The sequence below is a fragment of the Urocampus carinirostris genome, chromosome 4 (assembly GCF_059441175.1).
Source record: "Urocampus carinirostris isolate Australia breed hairy pipefish chromosome 4, RoL_Ucar_1.0, whole genome shotgun sequence".
NCBI classification, from domain to species: domain Eukaryota; kingdom Metazoa; phylum Chordata; class Actinopteri; order Syngnathiformes; family Syngnathidae; genus Urocampus; species Urocampus carinirostris.
This window is the reverse complement of record NC_142352.1, coordinates 12,398,695-12,415,199: the sequence shown is the minus strand read 5'-3', so window position 1 is coordinate 12,415,199 and position 16,505 is coordinate 12,398,695. Positions and strand designations below refer to the sequence as shown.

General features: G+C 41.6%; 1 protein-coding gene and 1 pseudogene across 2 annotated transcripts in view; both read left to right on the top strand.

The window, feature by feature from the left end:
* Positions 1 to 16,505, top strand: part of syt7b (synaptotagmin VIIb) — a 173,410-nt gene that overhangs the window by 120,421 nt on the left and 36,484 nt on the right. The window lies entirely within an intron of this gene.
* LOC148366852 (U2 spliceosomal RNA) lies at positions 4,764 to 4,849 on the top strand (annotated as a pseudogene).

The following is a 16,505-nucleotide window of genomic DNA, read 5'->3' as shown; positions in this document are numbered from 1 at the left end:
TCGATGCAGAGATGCTTCTCAGCTGATTTTTTCTTTTATTTGTCGGCATTATCGCGTGTTTCGGAGTATGTAAATATTTTACATGGTTGGATGCACTTCATTAACAAATGTAAGGAGAACATGGGTGTTTATTGTCTTCGAATGTGATGGATGCAAGACTCACTGCTTGGTATCTTGTTTCAGACTGATCATGATGATTCTGTGAAGAGTATATTTTGAACTGGTTAGTATATCTTAAATTCCAAGAGTTTAAGCTTTCCAATGATTCGTGGCATGGTGTATTTCAGTGACTGACATCTGTACGTGTTCTAAGACATATATTTGCTTCTCAACAGTCTGACGTCCTTCAATGAACATGAAGTTTCACTGACCTATCTGTTTTGTTGATGTTCCTACTGTAGCGCCTTATAGTCTGGTGCGCCTTATGTATGGAAAATATATGACAAAAGTCTATTTTATGGGAGTGCGCCTTATAATCCAATGTGCCTTAGTAAATACGGTAATTACGGACACTCAAAGTGACCAAAACACAGCATTTTACTTCGTTTTGCCCAGCTTTTCGCAAGATTTTTGGGGGGTTTACAGGGGTACCCGTAGCAGCAAGATAGCTCCCTCTAGCTTATGTCAAATAGATGCAAATACCATTAAACGCATCTTTGTATAATAGTTCACATTTTTGTTGCTTAACATTTAAATCCTTTATTTTGTTAAATTAATGGAATTTCTTGTCACGGTTGCCATGGCGCCCAATTGGCCCCGCCCGTGTGACGCCAGCCTCAGTCACGGTTGCCATGGCGCCCAATTGGCCCCGCCTTTGTGGCAGATTGGCTCCCTGTCAGTAGTTAAACTCTATCCTGTCAGTCCCCTTTTGTCGCTCCGTCTGCGAATCTCTGTTTTTACATGGCAAGCCATTTTTCACCTATCCCGTGATTTTGCTCTTGTTTGTCTCCCGCTACGATCTGTTTGATCTTGACCACATCTGTTCTCCCGCCCCGAATAATGACACGTTTTGATGTCCTCTACTGGCTTTCGACTTGTTTCCGATCCCTGATCACGTTTTTGCTCTTCTATCCTGGCTACTGACCTGTTTTTTCCGTTCTCGACACCACCATCGCTCGCCACTGAAATACCACTTCTGCGTCTGAGCAACCTGCGACCAGCGATCTCCGGATCGTGTGTGCAATTCTTTCCCTTCTTTCCAATAAAACTGTGAGTAACGTTACGCGAGTGGGTCCTGTTTCCGTTCTGGTCCTGACATTTCTGGCGTGAAGCAGGATTCAGCTTACTGTTTAATCTCACTTAAATATAAATACCAGTGCATATACATGAAATAGTGCTGCCTATTATGGTTACCTATTACCAAATGTGGGGCAGCACGGCGGAGCAGTGGTTAGCGCTTGTGCGGCACAGTTCATGTCATGGGAACCTGTCGTGGGTTCAAATCCAGCTCCAGACTTCCTGTGCGGAGTTTGTATGTTCTCCCCGTGCTTGCGTGGGTTTCCTCCGGGCACTCCGGTTTCCTCCCACATTCCAAAGACATGCATTTCAGGTGAATTGGCCGGTCCAAATTGTCCCTAGGTGTGAATGAGCGAGTGAGTTGTCTGTCCCTGTGTGCCCTGCGATTGGCTGGCAACCAGTTCAGGGTGTCCCCTGCCCACTGCCCGGAGATGACTGGGATGGGCTCCAGCCCCCCCGCAACCCTAATGAGGATAAGCGGTACGGCTAATGAGATGAGATGAGATGAGAGATGAGATTACCAAATGTCATGGTTTTCTTTTCATGGGTTTGGAATCCATCCAATTTGTCCAAATCCAGCCATATGTAAATGAGGGATGTATGATAATAACAAAATTGACAATATTTCTGGTATTCAAATAGTTGCAGTATATTGCCGCTGGCAGGTCATATTAGAAGTACAAATAAAGAGGAGAATGGATTCCACTAGTACAGCCTTGGCTAATGGAATCTTCTCTCACCCTGCCTACTATCACGACCAAAATTAATCGAAATGTCAGGAACTATTTTAGTTGATATCTGCAAATTCCATAGATGGATGTGGTTAAAATGTGATTATGGAAACAGTGGCAGTTTATCCGTCTTCAACTCATTGCATAAGAGACAATAGGAACTACAGTTTTGCAGCTTTTATCTCATTCATTAGATTGCCGGGCTGTGCATTTTACAACCAGGCCTTCAGTTTAAGTCGTAAGTAGTAATGTGTCGTCCGCAGGGTTGGGTAGGGTTACTTTAACTGGATTACTTTCAATTACTTTTGGATTACTCCAATACCAAATACGCTAATAAACGACAAAAGAAACGAAATATGAATAAAATGACTAAATTATGTGCAGGCTTGGGGAGTAACGTAATACATGGAACGGCAAAAATGATGTTGGCAAGCTGTTAGGATTTATTTTCATTTTGTTTCTGTCGCATTTTATGTTTGTTTTGCCGGAGATCAAAGAGATCAAAGCCAGGAGAGAAAGCTTACCACGTGTTGTGAGTCATAATTTCATTCATATTTAGTTTATTTTGTCTTTTATTAGCATATTTGGTATTGGAGTTATCCAAAAGTGATTGAAAGTAACCCTGTTCGTGTATTAACCAGCTATGGAAGTTTAATTTCTTATTTTATTAGTGAGGACTCAGGTGAAGGAGAGGTGATATGGGCCGACCCCGGCCCCTACCGTGCGCCCAGTTCTCGCGGTCCGCTCGAAAACTGGGTAATGAAAGTGCCTTTTGTAACAAAATCTAAGTTAAAATAGACGGTAAAAACTGAGAAAGACCAATGACGGATGGACCAGAATGTGATGATTGACATTTTTGGCTCAACGCAAGCTTTGGCTCGGAATTATTATCTTACCTCTAGGCTGAAACTGGCGGACAAAACATTTTCCTGGTTGCGAAAGACCTGCTCCCTTCAGAGTTGTCCAATATCTCACAGTTAAACCTTCCATCCTTTATCCATTATCTGGGCCGCTTACCCTCAGTAGGGTCGCAGGGGTGCTGGAGCCCATCCCAGCTATCTTCAGGCAGTGGGCAGGGGACACCCTGAACTGGTTTCCAGCCAGTCGCAGGGCACACTTAGACAGACAACTCACTCGCCCATTCACACCTAGGGACAATTTGGACCGGCCACTTAACCTGACATGCATGTTTTTGGAAAGTTGGAGGAAACCGGAGCGTCCGGAGAAAACCCACGCAAGCACAGGGAGAACGTGCAAACTCCACACAGGTGGTTCGATCTCATGACCTCAGAACTGTGCCGCACACGTGCTAACCACTGCGCCGCCGTTCTGCCCCACAGTTAAACCAACAATATATTTCCTCGTGCTTCTCAGTCTTCAAGTTCAATCGCTGTTGGCGCCATCACTTTGTTGGATTACGGCCCGCAAGCCAATAGGAGAAACCGGTGACATTTCACAATGCACGCTAGCGGTCGCTCAGAGGCCAACTAGGAATCTGATTGGCTAAACCAACAGCTTCCTTAAACACTTACTGTATGTTACGTCTCACGACCTTCAGAAGTCTTTTTACCTCCTGGTAAATTTCTGAGCCTAGCTGACATCCTGTTTTCGATGTTTTTAAGCCAGCAATGAAAGCCTTGCGGGCCCTGATGGCCCATCACTGTGATATTGTCAAAGAAAACATTGACATTCTGGTTGTGTTACCACCACAAAAACAGGTGTTTTTTTGTATTGTTTGCAATCTGTGTTGACTATGCACGACTAACTTTGCGTTTTAGTGACAGCACCCAAACTGACTGAAGCCCCTGAACAACTGGACACAATCATACAGTACAGATAACCGTGACGCCGTTTGACACATCATCACCACAGAAAGCCGGCGTTGCACAGTGGAGCTTAATCTTAATGAGTTAGACGAGATACCACACTGCCAATACAACCGGGAAATAAATATGAGAATATTTTGGCCCTGGACAATCTCCAAGCTCAACTGGGCATTTGTAGAAACAGTCAAACATGCCGGTCAAATAGTGAGCAATTCAATCAAGCATGGAATTGTGTGTTTACATGGGGGGATCTGTTTGTTCAGTTTCTCGATACATGCTTTGGAACGCACAAAAACTCTCACAGTCTTCTTTTTATATTTTCTACAGTATTTTTGCTCATTCGCATTGAACTCTGAAAATAGTTTCATTTTGTTCCATTTAAATATTAATATACCCTTAGGTTTTGCTGTACAATATCTCATATGCTTCTCAAGGAGCCACTCCTTGGTTTTCTTGGTTGTGTGCTTCGGGTCGTTGTCGTATTGGAAGACCCAGCCACGACCCATCTTCAATGCTCTGACTGAGGGAAGGAGGTTGTTCGCCGAAATCTCACAACACATGACCCCAGTCATCCTCTCTTTAATGCAGTGCACTCATCCTGTTACATATGCAGAAAAACATCCCAAAGCATAATGCTACCACCCCAATGCTTCACAGTAGCGATGGTATTCTTCAGATTATACTCTTCATCCTTCTTCCTCCAAACAAGCTTAGCAGAATTATGGCCAAAAGTTATATTTTGGTCTCGTCTGACCACAAAACATTGTCCCATGACTCATCTGCATCATCCAAATGGTCATATACAAACTTAAGACATGCCTTAACATGTGCTAGTTTAAGCAGGGCAACCTTTCGTGCCATCTGAATTAATTGAGGAAATTACATGGCACCTGTAGTTCTGAATTTACATGCGTGGTGTGAGTGTCGACTTGTGTTGGTGCAGTGGCAGTATCGTAGCCTATGAGGTAGCATTTTTGCAATTCGGAGATGGAATAAGAGCTTGCTCTGTCCACTCCACGCATCGGCCCGGTATTGCAGTACCTCCGGGAACGGTGCTTTGGCACTGATCGCTGCATGGCTCTGTGGCTAGGACCTTGACTCTGCCTCTTGGCTGAGAACAAGTGTCTCGGCCCGTGGCTTTGTAGTGAATTAAGAATTGACCGACAATAGATAATGGATAATTGATAACGAATATAGAACAATAACCCTTACAACCTTATGCACAGTCAATTGTTGCCCCAAAGACAGAAGAAATATAACATGTACATGGATATTATCAAAAAGCATGTCCTCAAATGCCCCTAAAAGTGCAGATGTAAAGTGGTAGGTGGCCTCAGTGGAAATCATGGTTTCCCGGGAGCAGTCAAGAGTTGCAATTGTGTATTATCAATCAAGCAGGAGGTTGTTTCCTCCTTCTATTGGCGAGCGTATCCAACCCTGAGCCGGCAATCACAGTGAAGTCAAGCCTCGAACACCCAGTGGCCTGAGACCTGAGATGATTTGTCAAGAGAAAAAAAAACAGACTGTACTGTCGGGTAGCAATCAAGGTTAAGCTAGAAAATTGACTAAATCCTACCCCCTTGTCCATTTTCGCGTGGGAGACAATTTTAGCTAATCGAAAGGTTAAATTTCCAGCTACACACAAAAGTGCAAATGGATATGAAACATAAAGAAGCAAATCTATTCAAAGAGCATCAAGCCAGTCATACACTATAGATGACTCCATTAGTTGTATTAGCTTGGGTGTTAAGGCATCGGCGGTGACCGGGTGATTTGCTCCCTTTGGTGGCGAGTGCTGAGTGGGCCGATGCACGAGCAGAGGCCTCATCCATCATGCCACATGAGAGTGTTATTGCTCGTCATGGTTTCCTGCATAGAGTAGATGATTAACATGACCTATGTATATGTTTATGGAGGCCCACTTTGCAACAACAGACTTCTGGGAACCCACATTCTTCATTCATGCTGCTTTTGATTGCAGTAGAAATCTTTGTTCTTTGCGCATTTGATTCGAAGCTGGATCTTCAATTCATTCCTCACATAGTGTCATTTGAGATTTTCTGATTGTTCTTTGGATAAGAAGCAGTGAGTCCACTTTCTGAGGGTGCTCAGGAGGAACAACCTGGAACAGAAGCTGCTGGTGTCCTTCTACAAAGTATTCTGTCATACGGCATCTCTGGTATGCTGGGATCACGGCAGGAGACGGGAAAAACATACAGAGATTATTCACAGCACAGAAGATCGTTGGTAGGACATTGACCTGATACCTTAAGGTTGGCTTACAGGTCCCTTAAAACAAGGACTAACAGGTTCAGAGACCGTATTTTTCCCCCAGGGTCATCACCACCCTAAACAAGTACGCCAAACTGTGAAAATATATATCTTTTGCGACTTTATGGGAATTTTTGTTGTTGCTGCTGCTGTTGTCTATCAGGACTCATGGTAGAGTCTCAGGACCAAGCTGTACCCAAGCCTTACCCCAGATGAAGGTGCTTTGACTGAGACACATCAGGAGGCTTCTCCTGCTACCAGTGTTATCTGTTTCATGTGGGGGAGCAAACACAATTCCACCCAAAAAATGACATAGAGATGGATGGATACCCAAAACACACACAAAATGGTGCCTCTAAGACCCTAGTGGTTAAAGGATCCGTGCCCCGAGTGAGCTTTGTCTAATTTCGTTACATACAATGTTTCACAACGTTGATATCAATGATTATAAAGACTCTTCAATTCAATGAAACTAACCCTGTCTTAATCTTGACATTACATCTTTGTGACAACTCCGACCTTTCAGTGTGGCTTGCAAAGAAATGCCTGTCAAGTAGAGTGTTATAAATTGTCTGCCCGAGTAAACAAGAGTTGACCCGAAGTGATTGATGAGTGATCAGCCCACCCTTTCAAATCCTAGAAGGGACACGCTACAGATTCTTTGAGATCTCATCAGCGATAAAGAAGAGGAATGCAGATAGATAGTTAGATAGATAGATACTTTATTCCTCCCCGCAGGTATTAGCATGGTTTTCCAGAGCACAGACTTTTTTCTTGCTAAAAAACAAAGAAAAAATTTTTTATGAAGCATAGCGCCGTAAATAACTAATACCCAAATGCCTCGTCATCTATTTGTTCAAGCACATGAATGAACAAGATTCCCAATGTCCCTTTAGAGTAATATTGCGTTATTGGCAGAAACAGCGGGGAAATGTTGAAGAAAAGTAACACATTGTGCCGCAATTAGGATACTTCTTGTCGTGATTGCCTAAGTGAAGTCACCTGGGGCAATCGTTTGGCGCGCTGGGGCGCACTTCCTGATTGGCTGACGTTCTCCACTTAAGCGGTCTGCGTCCAGAGTTTGTATCCCTGAGTGTTTCTCCAGACTACAAGGTACCCACGACTCCTCTTGCCTGATTCATGCCTGCCTTCCGTTTTTGACCTGTTTCCGTTCCACGTTTTGCGACCTACTCTACCGTCCCGGGCATCGACTTACCCGCTCAGCTGTACTTTCTGTCCACCCGGCTTGGAGCTGCCATTTTGCCCGAAGAGGCGGCGTCCCAAGCCAGCTCCAACAACTCTTTCAAATAAAAGCACTTTTGAAACTAACGCTATTGGATCCGAGATTTCGTTCCGGTTCATGACAACTTCTTAGCAGACTCTGTCTACAGCTCTCAATCTCGACAACCAGTGCAGCAGTGGACTTTAATTAAATTGACATTAGAATAGAATAAAATATACTTTTATTATCTCATCTCATCTCATCTCATTAGCCGTACCGTTTATCCTCATTAGGGTCGTGGGGGGGCTGGAGCCCATCCCAGCCATCTTCGGGCAGTGGGCAGGGGACACCCTGAACTGGTTGCCAGCCAGTCACAGGGCACACGGGGACAGACAACTCATTCGCTCATTCACACCTAGGGACAATTTGGACCGGCCAATTCACCTGAAATGCAAGTTTTTGGAATGTGGGAGGAAACCGGAGTGCCCGGAGAAAACCCACGCAAGCACGGGGAGAACATACAAACTCCGCACAGAAAGTCTGGAGCTGGATTTGAACCCACGACAGGTTCCCATGACATGAACTGTGCCGCACAAGAGCTAACCACTGCGCCGCCGTGCTGTTCCAAAATGGGTTGGGTTGAACATATTGTGACAATGAAATTGGACGTGACACTCCAGTTTCACATTTTTAGAGAATTGGAAAAAAAAAAAAGATAAAGGATAATTTACACAATATTTACACAAGAAAGTGTGGGCATGTAGAGGCAGACAATATTTACATTGGGTGTTTTGGGATCATATTAGTGCAATATGCGGTAGTGTAAAATAGGCAACATTGTGCAAAGTAGGCATAGGCATGAATACAATTTTACATCTGTATGAGGTAGTGTGTTTGCAAGAGTTTCAGTTTTTTGTGCAGTGTGTGTTAAGGGCTGTGATGGCTTTGGGGAAGAAACTGTCTCCGAGTCTGTTTGTTTTTGTTTTGTTTGATCTGTAGCGTCTGCCAGAAGGCAGAGTGCAAAAAAAAGATCATTATACATTAAAGCTTTGAATCATTCCAACAAGTAGTGTCGGCCGATTAAATATTTTAGTAAGGGGTGTCTTTTTTTCTAAGATAAAGTTTTTGGCCTGACAATAACAACTAATTAAAGCCAATAAACTAAACGGAATAAAAGCTAAAAAAATGGTGGAACTGAGGTCATACACGAAAAAAGTTAATAACCATACAGTTTCAAATCGAGTTATTTGGAAGCTTGATAACTGAGCAGGGTGATATTGGGATGACACTTAACTGGACTACTGAAAGATCCACTTTGCAGCAATTTATACTGCAAAAAATGCCCGTCAAGTGTTATAAATTGTTTGCCCGTGTGAACAAGAGTTGACCCGAATTGATTGACGAGTGATCAGTCCACCCTTTCAAATCCTAGAAGGGACACACTACGGATTCTTTGAGATCTTATCAGAGATAAAGAAGAGAAATGTATTAGCAAAGTTTTCCGTGAAATCACACTATTCCCCATTCCCCCGCGTCCTTTCCTCCAGCGTAATGCAATCCGTGGCTGGAACACAAAGGGTAACAGTAAGATAAGAGCAGATAGGCCAGCTGAAATTATTTATATTCCAGACTATAGAGCGCACCTGATTATAAGCCGCACCCACCACTTTTTAGGTGATTTGCCACTTTTGTACTTACACAAGCCGCACCCATGTACAAGCCGCGTGCGCCCGCACTTAAACTTATGACACAATCACATGTTTCACTCAGACCTGGCTGTATGTTTCACGATTGTGACCACGTAGATAGTGCGCAGTTTTAGAACAGCTGACATCATAAGTAGAAAATGATACCCGTAATTAACGTATGATGCAGACTTGTAAAGTCCGGGTCCCGTTGAAAGTAATCCAAGGAAACAAAATGTATATTTCCAAAGTTAAGGGTGGGAAAAATATATATCCACTATTGTCCGCTGCGACAACAGACAGATCTACCGGTAACTCAGCTTTACCCCATTTCCCGTCAGCCCGCGTTTGCTCTGCCCCTTTTTTTTTATTCATCCGTAGAACACATAACAGAATACATCTCTAAAATAAATACATTACAAAAATATACAGTTGCAAATACATATTATACATGGTTACACATATTTACGAAGAAAGACGGTACACCGAGATAGTTTTTAAAGCTTTAAAAATAATAATATAACTTTCATCCCAAACCGTGCCTTTGAAAAGTACCAACACGCTAATAGGATCACGCTCGCAATGTATCAAACGTGCTTGTTAAAAAGAAAGCATCCCATAATTGTGAAATTCACAGTAGATCGTCCTCAACGTCCTCCTCGTAACTATCGCCATCAAGGGCGTCTTCCTCATTATCGGAATGTACCTTAACTTTACAGACAATTTATGCTTAAACTTAGAGGTTGCAGTCTTTCTTGGCGCACATATTCTACTGGTCTTAATCTTACCTTTTATAATCCAGCGCCGCTGGCGGCCGTTAGAAAAATTCCATAAATTGGCCGCTTCACTGAATAAGCCGCAGGGCTGAACATTTGGGAAAAAAGTAGCGGCTTATAGTCTGGAATTTACGGTTCATATATATATATATATATATATATATATATATATATATATATATATATATATATATATATATATATATGGCTCTTTGAACTCAGTTGGGCATTGTTAACACATACTTAATCGAGAAAATATTGAATTTTAAACTTTGTAAGGACACCTGAAACCCCGCATCCCATTTTGAAGGAGACAGTGGTATAATTAACTTCAGCTATGGCTTAGAACAGAAATAAAATTCTGAAGAAAATGGACACTCAAGATGTTTCATTTTCCATCAATAAGGCCTAACTGGGGATTAACATTTCCAACACTCTGGAATTTTCAGTCGCTCGGCTTTAAATCTCAGAACAAATGTCAATCTACCCTACTTATAGTCTTACAAATTTAAGTTACTCATCATCTCTATTAAATTCATTGGTATTCTCAGACATGAACATGCTCAAATATTATTCTTGTCTAAGTTCTAACCGGAGAAACTCTTTTGATCCATTTTCTTTTTGTTAGCTGTTTTGCATTCTTCGCTCTTTTCTTAATCATTGCCAATTTTCTCATGAATACATAGACGAGTTTCATTTTTGGGGGTGGATGGATGGTGAAGCTTGTTTAGCGATGCTCCCACAGCACAATTCTATCGTCAGCATACATGACTGTCATTTTTTCAGAGTGATGGATCGGCCCTACTGCTGCATATCTTCAAAAGGAAAGGATATTCCTCCGTGGGCAGTTTCCATGCATGAATTTACAAGATATTTTCAGAAAACGATTGCCTGAGCATTCTGGGTTTTAAAAAATATACATCAAGTGATATAGATATATAGTTTTGGATCTGTTTTCGTTTTTTACTTTCACACATCACACATACAGAAGCTGCCCGACTTACGAATGAGACGAATGTTTGTAAGTAGAATTTGTTTGTAAGTTGCTTCAGTGCTATATTTTTTATGGAATGTATGTTTTAGGTTTATATAAGTATGTTTAAGGCTTAACCTGTATTGTTGTGGAATAAAAAAAATAAAAATTACATAAAATAATATGCTCTATAAAGATAAATAAGGTTAAGTGTAACTTACTTTTGGAAAATAAGCTTTAAGAGGTCATCCTACGTGTTAGAGAGTGGCCGAAAGAAGGCAATCCAACCATTTTCTCAACCGCACCAAGCTTTCTTATTCCACTTTAATTTCAAAAGAAACGGCTCGCCTCTTCTTTACAATTTACACCAACCGTATTGAATGGATGCACAAGATATTTAACAGTAAAAATGTCTTTAAAAAAGAAGTTCTTAGCGCGCTGGAGATAGTATAGACATAGTATACACAGTACTGTATAAGTAACCTGTATTGTTTTGTACAAAAAAAAAATCATAAAATCATATCCTCCCAAACAGTTGAGTTTAACCTTACTGGAAGATGAGCTTCAAAAGTTAGGCCACTTCCTCTTCCGTGGTAGAAAGTAAGTGAAAAAAAGGATCCAACCATTTTCTCAACCGCATCAAGCTTTCTTATTCCACTTTAATTTCAAAAGAAACGGCTCGCCTCTTCTTTAAACTTTACACCAAACATATTGAATGGATGCACGGGATATTTAACAGTAAAATGTCAAAGTATTTAGCGCGCTGGAGATAGAATAGACATAGTATACACAGTACTGTATAAGTAACCTGTATTGTTTTGTACTAAAAACATTCATAAAATCATATCCTCCCAAAAAGATAATTCAAGTTGAGTTTGACCTTACTGGAAGATGAGCTTCAAAAGTTAGGCCACTTCCTCTTCCGTGGTAGAAAGTAAGTGAAAAAAAGGATCCAACTATTTTCTCAACCGCATCAAGCTTTCTTATTCCACTTTCATTTCAAAAGAAACGGCTCGCCTCTTCTTTACACTTAACACCAACCATACTGAATGGATGCACGGGAAATTAAACAATAAAAGTGTCAAAGTTCTTAGCGCGCTGGAGATTTTGCTTGAGCTTGATGTTATTTTCAGTTCATAGCAAGTATCAAAATGGCTGCCCCAAAATGTTCTACCAGTGCTGGGTCGTCACTGGGCCTTTGCTTCCTGCCTAAAAAAATATCGGAATAATTTTACGTTACATATACTTGGTCCATCAACACTTAATAATTCAAAATAGCTTCCTTTCATTGTTGCTTCCTGGTTGCACTGCTTAAGGATATGTGCTTTCATCTTTAAGCCTTTACCAATCACATAAATTTTAGCCATCAGTTGTTGCTAGGCTCAGAAATCTACCCAGAGGCCTTCACAAGAAATCTTGAAATCCGTGTTTCGTAACATCGATGTTCGACAAAGCTGTTGGTTTAGCCAATCAGATTACAATTTGGAGAGTAAGCGCCTGCTAGCGGGCTTTAGGAAACATCACCAGTTTCCAAAATTATGATTGGTTAGGGGGCGGTAATCCACTAATACGATCGCGCTAACTTGAAGAGTCCAAGCTGTACAAGGAAATATATTGTTCTGTTGATTGACTAGCAAAAGGTCGGACAACATCAAAGCATGCATGCCTTCCACAGGCGGGAAAATATTTTGTCCGCCACTTTCAGCATGGTGTTAAGAGCTTAAGCCCGAGGCCAATCCTGACACGATCCGAATTTCGGGCCCTCTCGATACGTTTTGGCTGGTCTTGTTTAAATTAGATTTCCTTACAAATAATAGGCTTTACGTCCTCACGACGCAGGGCCTTTTGCGTCCCCCCACTTTTACCTTTGTACGTGCGATCCAACCGTTTTCTCAACCGCATCAAGCTTTCTTATTCCACTTTCATTTAAAAAGAAACGGCTCACCTCTTCTTTACACTTAACACCAACCATACTGAATGGATGCAAGGGATATTAAACAATGAAAATGTCAAAGTTCCTTGCGCGCCGGAGATAGTATAGACATAGACAGTAAAGAATGTTTACACACGAACTAGGAAGAGTAAATTTGTGAATGACACAATTCAGACAGAAGCTGAGGGCCCAGGGGTGAAATAAACGGCACACTACTGTCTTCTACAAACACAATAAAAACAAATAAACAAGCACAGTGGGTAAACGACCTTCATTTGTTCCATATTCCGTTTTTGGTTTAGTATGACTATAAGCGTGCAGAACCCGTTTGAGTGGCAGTTGCTCAGTGTTAAAAAAAAGAATTGGGATCTTTGATTATCACTGTGGAATTATAAATACCCGGTACAACTAAAATTGCTCAGTACACTTTGTACCTCACTCGTGAGCATCGAGGTCAGAAAATCGAAAGCTTCTTTTATGAGAATGCTAATGCGGAGGTAGAGGCCGCTGGCCAATAAAAAAGGACTTTTTGCAGTCATAAGATTGAATTCCCTTTTAAAGTGGGAATTAGCTACAAAAAAACTCGAGAGTACACAGATTCTTTTCTGTAAGGACACCTGCAGGCAAAGAGGGACACATCTGGTGAAGCACACTCTTTTTCTTGGATATGTTGCCGGCGGAATAATGCTCCGGAGGCTTCCACAGGTAGACAAACTTGACTTTTTGCTTTTGTTCATATTCCAGCTATGGTGGCTGTCAGGAATTTAGGAATCAATAGTAACATAAGCCAAGGAGTGATGTCAAAATGTCAGCTGGTTTTCTGAATGTATAGAATGGAATAGAATAGAATATACCTTTACTGTCATTGTTACAAAATGGGTTAACATATTGTGACAACCAAAATGGGTCATGACACTCCAGTTTCACACATTCACAGTGAGGTAAAAAGCCAAGAAGATAAAGGAACAGAGAAGATAAGGTTATAAAACAAGGAGAAAGAGTTTTTCAGTTTTTTGTGCGGTGTCTGTTTAGGGTGGTAATGGCAGTGGGGAAGAAACTGTCTCTGAGTCTGTTTGTTTTTGCTTTGTGTGACCTGTAGCGCTTGCCTGTAGCGGTATGAGTTAGTTCCCAAGGCTCCCAAAGGTGATTGATTTCTTGTCTAAAAACTTTGATTTTGATTACAGTAATCCCATTCTGTATTGCGGTTTCACTATTTAGTGGATTTTCATTGTGCATTGTTATCTGTTTTCTGATTGGCTAAACAGAGGAAGCTACTTTCTATCACCAACAAGTCAAGTCAAGTCAAATTTATTTATATAGCCCTTAATCACAAAAATGTCTCAAAGGACTGCACAGGATTACAATGACACAATTACCTGATTTTAAACCAACATGTGGGCAAGGAACAACTCAAAACCTCAGTGTGAGGAAAAAGAGAAACCTTGAGAAGGGACCTCACAAGTGGTATCCCCCTTCCAGGATGACCAGGGTGAATTATATTTAGCATTACAGTACACAAACATGGTAAACACTAGGTAACATGTTGAAAATTCGTCCCGAAAGTGCATGACAGCAGCGACGCCCCTGGCCTGTAAACTAGTCCAGAAAGTCTATGACGGCCACGACGCAGCTTCCCATCTCTGCCAGCTGGTCCATGCAGGCGTTCACATGCATCAGGTCAAACACTGGTCCGCTGTATCAACTTAAATCATCCTTCTCCTTCATATCACCACCAGGCAGGCAGTCAGAAAAAGACAGGACAATACAGAATATGAGGTGGGCATCAATCATAAGCTTTGGAAAAGAAGTGTGTCTTAAGCCTTGATTTAAAAACTTCCATTGAGGTTGCAGATCTTATCTCCGGAGGCAGGGCATTCCATAGCACTGGGGCCCGGATGGAGAACACTCTCAAGCCTGCAGCAACAAAACTGGACTTCTTCTGCTCTGGAGCCACATGTTGGTCTTTTGCTAGTGGCTCCCTGGCACTTTTTCAAAAATGTTTGATAGCGGGAAAATATATAGTTTCTGTAGCACGGAACCAGAAGGTAAATGCAGTTTTCCATAATGTCCACAAGACGGCGGCAAAGTATCATGTAAAGTAAATGGGATTGTTTCCTTAATCCATACAGTTGTGCCACAAAAGGACAAGATTATTGTTGAGATTATAATTTGTGTGCTTTTATGTGTTAAACAAATATTTGAGCCTGTGAGTTGGGATCGTTCTTGTGTTATAAATTGAAAAAAAATTAAATAAATCAATAATTTTTTCTAAATTTGACTACCGCGGGACGTTTTTGGAACGCAACCCCATGAAAAACCAGGGATTACTGTATACGTCACTTTTCTGAGTCTACTTGGCTTTTCCTGCCCTCATTTGATGGTCTGGTAGCCACGGTTACGCCCCCCCCTGTGTAAAATGCATGATGGTTGCATGTATAGCCTTAAATTGGTGCACACATATCAGTTGTCATGGTTACGAAGACCACTAAGGATGAGTTATGTAACTAGTTGAACTCATCCAGGATTGTCACAAGCTAGCACATCGCTGTGAATTTCAGTACTCTATAGAATAAGAACAAGCGTGTTCTAACTGAATGTAATCAAGTTGATTTATTTGATAAAAACAATTGTGAAATTGTGAATTCATAGGTAACCTAATTTGATTTGTGGTTTTCCGACCAACAGTTGTTAGCATTTACTTATTCATCTCATCTCATCTCATTAGCTGCACCGCTTATCCTCAGTAGGGTCGCGGGGGTGCTGGAGCCCATCCCAGCAATCATCGGGCAGTGGGCAGGGGACACCCTGAACTGGTTGCCAGCCAATCGCAGGACACACAGGGACAGACAACTCGCTCATTCACACCTAGGGACAATTTGGACCGGCCAATTCACTTGAAATGTATGTCTTTGGAATGTGGGAGGAAACTGGAGTGCCCGGAGGAAACCCACGCAAGCACGGGGAGAACATACAAACTCCGCACAGTAAGGCCGGGAGCTGGATTTGAACCCACGCAGGAGGTTCCCACGACCTCAGAACTGTGCCCCACACGCGCTAACCACTGCGCCGCCGTGCTGCCCGCATTAACTTATTGATTTTCTTATTTATTAATGTATATCTTTTTTATGTGTTTATGTTTTTTCTGTTTTTAATATTGAAGCGCTGCAAAGGAGATTGCATAGGATGCCAGTTTGTTATTTTGACTATTATACCTCACTGTTGTTCATTAGTTTGAGTATTATGCACTATTCACATCATTGTCACGGCCAATAATGTTGCTGATCTTTGATATCTACAACCTTTAGAGCGGATCTGCTTTTCGAATAACAAAAAGAAAGAGCTCAGAATGAGGGCTTTTGGAACACATTTGGAATTAAGCTGTGGGCCATCGTGGCCTTCAAAGCCTTCTTTGCTGGCCTACAAATATCCAAATCATGTAATTATGTTTTGCTCATGAATATTTATTATATAATTTTATCATGTAATTTCAAATTTTCAGTCAGCTTCCTTTCATTGTTTTCCTTCTGCTTGCGCTGCTACCAGATGTGTGCATTCATACTTACTCATGTAACTACACATTTCAGCGTTTTTTGTTACCAGGCTCAGAAATCTGCCCGGAGGCCTTAAAAAACAGATTTTAAGGCCCTGAGATGTAACATAAGTGATGACGAAACTGTTGGTTTAGCCATTTGGGGAAATCAAGCTCTCCTTGCAGGGAATATCAGCTAGGGGGAAGTATTGCATCAAGGTCTAAAATATATTATTCTACTGAATAACAAATTAATTTATTTTTTCACTTTGTTTAAACTTTGATGTCAAGCAACTCCGAATCTCTGAAAAATGCTCAAGAAA